The 7,065-nt window shown below is 38.4% G+C and overlaps 1 long non-coding RNA gene across 2 annotated transcripts; it reads right to left on the reverse strand.

Moving 5' to 3' along the window:
• Nucleotides 1-2,889: 2,889 nt before the first annotated feature.
• LOC125179371 lies at nt 2,890-6,707 on the reverse strand. Of its 2 annotated transcripts, none has more exons than XR_007157243.1 (3): nt 6,687-6,707; nt 4,156-4,276; nt 2,890-3,022 (listed from the first exon to the last, which is right to left on the reverse strand). It is a non-coding gene; the product is annotated as an uncharacterized LOC125179371 (long non-coding RNA). The 2 variants fall into 2 exon arrangements; XR_007157242.1 differs by lacking the exon at nt 6,687-6,707 and adding an exon at nt 6,138-6,163.
• Nucleotides 6,708-7,065: the final 358 nt, after the last annotated feature.

Genomic DNA, 7,065 nt, shown 5'->3' on the forward strand with positions numbered 1-7,065 from the left:
TGAGTAGTCATGGTTGCGTGAGTAGTCATGGTTGCGTGAGTAGTCATGGTTGCGTGAGTAGTCATGGTTGCATGGGTAGTCATGGTTGCGTGGGTAGTCATGGTTGCGTGGGTAGTCATGGTTGCCACCACAAATACCGAGATGAGAGGAGCTAACCATAGATTCTAGCCTAGAAAAGCTCAGTTCATTTCACGGTCTCGCTGGGGGGGGGGGGCGCTTGGTCGCCGTCAAAGGTGATGCATCAGCATGGCCGTGGTTTGGTGTACCTAAACAAACTCTGAACACTTGTTACTCTGTGGGATCTTCAAGTCTTGAGGGGCCAAAATTATCTCAACATAATTAATCTCACGAATTTTACCGAAAAAAAAACATTTTTTATTTATTTACCGTAGACACTTTTTGACTTTTTTTCCTCAAGTAATTGCTGCTACTAAGGTTTAATCAAATTACTATCAAGCGCAGTTGTTTCTACACTCAGATAAATAAATGGGACTTGGTCCAAGCAGTGATGCACATCTTTCCCTTGTATGAGTCATCCTGACCTAGTTTTTCCCGGTAAAAAGCCTTTTCAGAGCAACTGTTCGTGTTGTGGAGGTACTTACGCTCTATTTTCTTGTCTATGATTGGTGGATTTTGCCTGAAAGGCCGTCAATGATTGGCTGATGAACTTACGATCTCTTAACTTTCTTTGAAAGTATAGGCCCAGGACTCACTTGAAGGCCCAGAGCGCCGGCGCTACTCTGGTCTGCTGCAGGGCGACCTCTGCAAACATCTGCAGGACAGACACCCTCGTCAGACCCAGCAGACCCCCCAGCTCCAGCAGACCACTAACTTCCTGCCAACGCTTCTTGTCTTCCTCTTCTTCAAGTTGATTTTCATCAGAAACTTTGGTGCCAGCAATGATGCCTTCAGGGCCAGCGGGGGTCATATCAGTGCCAGTAAATGGCCCTTCAGTGCCAGTAAACGGCCCTTTGGTGCCAGTAAACGGCCCTTTGGTGCCATAAAAGGAGCCTGCAGTGCCAGTAAAGGCATTTGTGGTGCCAGTAACCGCCCCATCAGTACCAGTAAATGCTCCTTCGGTGCCAGTAACGGCACTATCAGTGCCGTGTTGGCTGACAGAATGTCGGGGCTCGCGCTGTGCGTTCTCTTTATTCATGCCCAGCCAGGATTTCTGTTCCCCGTGTCTGCCTGACCCACTTATGGAGACACGATTGTTGTTGGAAGTGGGTCCAAGGTTACTAGATTGTTCAGTGATGTCCCGTAGGATTTGGTGGGTCCCATTTCTGTCCCCTACATCTGGGACAGGCTGTTCTACGGGCTCGTCAGCTGCGGCAAACCTGCAACATCAAATGCTTATGCAGCCAACAAATATGGAAATATGGAGGTGATATTCATAGATAAAAAATAATAAGATTTAAACAAAATTAATATAATTGCAAAGAAGTGGCCAGTATTTGCAACGATACTGTTTTTATGTTTTTTCATTTATACAAACTCATAAATTACTTAAGTTTGAATAAATTTGACTAAGAATCCATCTACAATGTTCAATAAATACCGCCTTTCACGTAAGTCGTAAAACTTTAGCATTCAACTTTAATTTGTCATCAAAATATTTAATTTATCAATGTATTTTGTATATTTTGTATGGGCAAGCAGCCCAAATAATTTGAATAGGTTTGAGTCACACAATATGAATCAAAAAGTGTTCCGAATGTAGCAGACTCACGAGAATTCTTTACAGCACCGAATTGTGTCTACTTCATTCACTCATTGCGAGTCGTTCACTCATTGTAAGTCATTCACTCATTGTAAGTCGTTCACTCATTGTAAGTCATTCACTCATTGTAAGTCATTCACTCATTGCAAGTCGTTCACTCATTGTAAGTCATTCACTCATTGTAAGTCATTCACTCATTGTAAGTCATTCACTCATTGNGGAATATATTGTGTGTGTCACAGCAGTACATTTGCTATATTATTTGTTAAGTGCGAGTTGACTAATGGAATATATTGTGTGTGTCACGGCAGTACATTTGCTATATTATTTGTTAAGTGCGAGTTGACTAATGGAATATATTGTGTGTGTCACAGCAGTACATTTGTTATATTGTTTGTTAAGTGCGAGTTGATTAATGGAATATATTGTGTGTGTCACGGCAGTACATTTGCTATATTATTTGTTAAGTGCGAGTTGACTAATGGAATATATTGTGTGTGTCACAGCAGTACATTTGCTATATTGTTTGTTCAGTGCGAGTTGACTAATGGAATATATTGTGTGTGTCACAGCAGTTCATTTGTTATGCTATTTATCTATGGACCGTACTATCGGAACTCGTTTGTTAGGACAAATCACTAACTGCTGAGCGGTAAAGGAAAACAATCAATAACAGGTAAAAATATAAGCAATAACTATTGATAATATGCTAAGTTGGTTAGTGCATTACCCTGCTAACTTGACGCCAATGTTACTCCAGCTTAAATCTCTGAGAGTAAACTATAAAAAATATATAATTAAGATAAGTATAGGTACTACGGCGCAATAAATGTGAATATACAACAGTAATAATGTGGTAACAAGAGTAATAATAATTCAAAATCACTTGTTTGCTAGAATCGCAAGTTAAGTTAAAAGCAAAGACAATACCACAAAAATTCACCATATCATTATAAGAGGAAACTTTTCGGAAATATGTTAGGTGCAAGCACCTGGACGTATAGATAAGTATATTAAGATAAGTATAGCAAGTTCAGTGCAATAAAGGTGATTATAATATGTTACGTGCAAGCCATACAAACTATTAGATTAAACTATAAAAATATTATGATAAATATAGCTAATTCAGTGCAATAAAGGTGAATATAACATGTTACATGCCAGCACCTGGAGTTTGGAGATGGCAGCAATGTAGTGCAGGTGGAGACGCCACTCCTGCAGGAGGGCAGGAGTGGCGCGCTGCAGGAGCAGCTGCTGCAGAGCCACCACGCCTTCTGCCACGCGCTCTCTCGTGCGCCGCGTCTGCAGAACACAGATATTCATTATGTTATTACTCTAATATTATTACTAATGTATACATGTAATAATTCAATACGATTATTAGTATTATTAAATTATTAATGTCAAATATTCCTTTGCTTATTAATGTAATATTTTTATTAGTAATGTTACATTATTAATGCCAAATATTCATTTCGCTTATTACTGTAATATTATTAATGTATAGATGTAATAAGGTAATATAATTATTAGTAATATTACATTATTAATGCCAAATTGCCAAATATTGATTAGGTTGTGGAAATGTAAGCGACTGAAGATTATTTTCATTGTTATAATTTTATTATTGATTGATAGTGATAGTTTTTCGTCAACATTTACAGCTCAAATAAACAGTTTTCGACAACATATAAATTTACACTTCAATTACAGTTTTTTATAAACATTTATATATATAGAGCAAATAAATAGTTTTATAATAAAAAATTTAACATAGTAATTTGAGCGGATATATCACTCAGTTTGCGAGCTACAATGCTATTCCTACCTAAAAGCCTGGTAAAGAGCTGAGTAAAATGTATGAAGCAATGCATGCAATATATTTTTTGTTCATCTTGTCATCACGAAGCTAAATATGCTGAAGCTTTCATTACCTTTTCTACTACTTATTTTTATAAACGACTACTTTTCAACTACTACTTATTATATAAAAGAGCCACTTTTCTACTACTTGTTGCTCTTTTTTATAAAGAACATTTTTTATAAGGAACATTTTTTCTAAGGAACATTTTTTATAAGGAACATTTTTTATAAGGAACGTTTTTTATAAGGCATTATGGGTAAAATAGTCACGTATTGTGAGGCAGGATGGGTACACTCACGTATTGTGAGGCAGGATGGGTACACTCACGTGTTGTGAGGCAGGCTGGGTACACTCACGTATTGTGAGGCAGGCTGGGTACACTCACGTGTTGTGAGGCAGGATGGGTACACTCACGTGTTGTGAGGCAGGATGGGTACACTCACGTGTTGTGAGGAGGGGGGGGGCATCACCAAGCTAAATAAGCTAAAGCTTTCATTACCTACCTTTTCCGTCACTTTTCTACTACCTATTGCTCTTTTATATAAGGAAAAATTATGGCTAAAACACTCACGTGTTGTGAGGCATGTGAGTAACGCAGCGTCTGTATGCAGAGCTGCAGCAGCCTGCCGCACGTGTCCTGCTCGTGCAGGCTGGGCACGGCCTGCAGCGTGCGGCGGGCGCCCTCCACGTCACTGCGCACCAAAAAAATAAATATTACTGTCTAATTAATTACTAAATTGATTCACAATTAATTGAGACGTCGCACACGGTTTAGTCACTAAATTATTTCACAATTAGGTTAACACGTCTCAGCGCACCAAAAAAATACGATTTAATCACTAAATTAATTCATAATTAACGAATTAGGACGAAAAATTCCAGAAAATCAGTCTCATGAAACATACCTTCCAGTTTCCAAAAAAAAAACATTACTGTCCAATCACTAAATTAATTCACTATTAATGGATTAGGACCAAAATTTTCAGAAAATTAGTCTCGTGATACATACCTACCTACCTTCGAATTTCCCCCCCAAAAATTACTGTCCAATCACTAAATTAATTCACAATTAATGAATTATGACAATATTTTCATGAAAATTAGTCCCGTGATACATGCCTTCAAGCCTTAAAATTCAACTCAGGCCATGATTAGGTTCACTCATAAAATTAACGAGTCATGTTGTCTAAATAGTGACACACTATCGCAGCACTGGCAGAGAGCGGACGATGATCCTCACAAAACAAAAGATGAATCATTATTTATACAAAATTTGTTTTGTGTAAGACAACACAACACATTCAAGGGCACCGCCTACAAGCAACACAACAAAATTTATGCTGCTGACTGAGGTTCAAACCCACAACTCGTTGCCACTTTAGGACTTCATATATTTTCACCATGTACATGTTTTTCCGCTCATGATCAAAGTAAGGCTCGAGTTTTGCTTCAGTAATTCTGGATCATAGATAAAAGGGGTAAAAAAAAGGTTTACATTATTTACAACATANTACATACCTACCTTCGAATTTCCCCACAAAAAATTACTGTCCAATCACTAAATTAATTCACAATTAATGAATTATGACAACATTTTCATGAAAATTAGTCCCGTGATACATGCCTTCAAGCCTTAAAATTCAACCAGGCCATGTATAGGTTCACTCATAAAATTAACGAGTCATATTGTCTAAATAGTGACACACTCTCGCAGCACCAGCAGAGAGCGGACAATGAACCTCACAAGACAAAAGACGAATCATTATTTGGACAAATTCTAACTCATTTCTCTGTGTGTTTTTGAGTTTTGTGTAAGACAACACAAACATATCCAAAGCCACTGTATACAAGCAACACCACATGATGTTCACTGCTGACTGAGGTTCAAACCCACAACTCGTTGCTACTCCAAGTCTTCATATATTTTCGCCATGTACATGTTTTTCCGCTCATGATCAAAGTAAGGCTCGAGTTTTGCTTCAGTAATTCTGAATCATAACTCAACATAGATAAAAGGGGAAAAAAAATGTTTACATTATTTACAACATACCAACCCAACATACGGTAGGTACATAAATAAGGTCCCTATTACTAAATAAAGGTAACCGATAGAACTTCAATAATTTATAGATTTATCTGACTATTTTCTCATGATAATCAATATAAAATTCAATAATCAATATTATTTATTATTTTTATTATTACATATTATGATTATTATTTCTAAAATCAACATGAAGTTCCACTTTCCAAGGTTTTGAAGAAAATTTGCAGAAATTTACGAACTGTGAAATGTTGTTAATTTTTTAATTATTTTCTGCAGTAGATGGTAGATGAGCTGCCTTCATGTCCAGTTAATAACATGCAACTCACGCCTCCTGCAGTAGATGGTAGATGAGCTGCCTTCATGTCCAGTTAATAACATGCAACTCACGCCTCCTGCAGTAGATGGTAGATGAGCTGCCATGTCCAGTTAATAACACGCAACTCACGCCTCCTGCAGTAGATGGTAGATGAGCTGCCTTCATGTCCAGTTAATAACACGCAACTCACGCCTCCTGCAGTAGATGGTAGATGCGCTGCCTTCATGTCCAGTTAATAACACGCAACTCACGCCTCCTGCAGTAGATGGTAGATGCGCTGCCTTCATGTCCAGTTAATAACACGCAACTCACGCCTCCTGCAGTAGATGGTAGATGCGCTGCCTTCATGTCCAGTTAATAACACGCAACTCACGCCTCCTGCAGTAGATGGTAGATGCGCTGCCTTCATGTCCAGTTAATAACACGCAACTCACGCCTCCTGCAGTAGATGGTAGATGCGCTGCCTTCATGTCCAGTTAATAACACGCAACTCACGCCTCCTGCAGTAGATGGTAGATGCGCTGCCTTCATGTCCAGTTAATAACACGCAACTCACGCCTCCTGCAGTAGATGGTAGATGCGCTGCCTTCATGTCCAGTTAATAACACGCAACTCACGCCTCCTGCAGTAGATGGTAGATGCGCTGCCTTCATGTCCAGTTAATAACACGCAACTCACGCCTCCTGCAGTAGATGGTAGATGCGCTGCCTTCATGTCCAGTTAATAACACGCAACTCACGCCTCCTGCAGTAGATGGTAGATGCGCTGCCTTCATGTCCAGTTAATAACACGCAACTCACGCCTCCTGCAGTAGNACCTGCAATTAAGAACCACCTGCAATTAAGAACCACCTGCAATTAAGAACCACCTGCAATCATGCCATTTAATGGCAACAAATCACCACACATATAATCAAGTGTTGCAGTAACTGCACCTTCTATAGCAATTATCCGATAATCGTGGCTTAATTTTATCATAAGTTTACCAGAAATATAAAGGAGAAGAAGTACTAGATAATCAAATAATATGGAAAAGAATCATTAAATAATGAAATAATAAGGAAAAAAATCACTAAATAATGAAATAATAAGGAAAATTTACTAAATAATGAAATAATT

Source organism: Hyalella azteca, unplaced genomic scaffold, assembly GCF_000764305.2.
Source record: "Hyalella azteca isolate HAZT.00-mixed unplaced genomic scaffold, Hazt_2.0.2 contig16994, whole genome shotgun sequence".
Lineage (NCBI taxonomy): Eukaryota > Metazoa > Arthropoda > Malacostraca > Amphipoda > Hyalellidae > Hyalella > Hyalella azteca.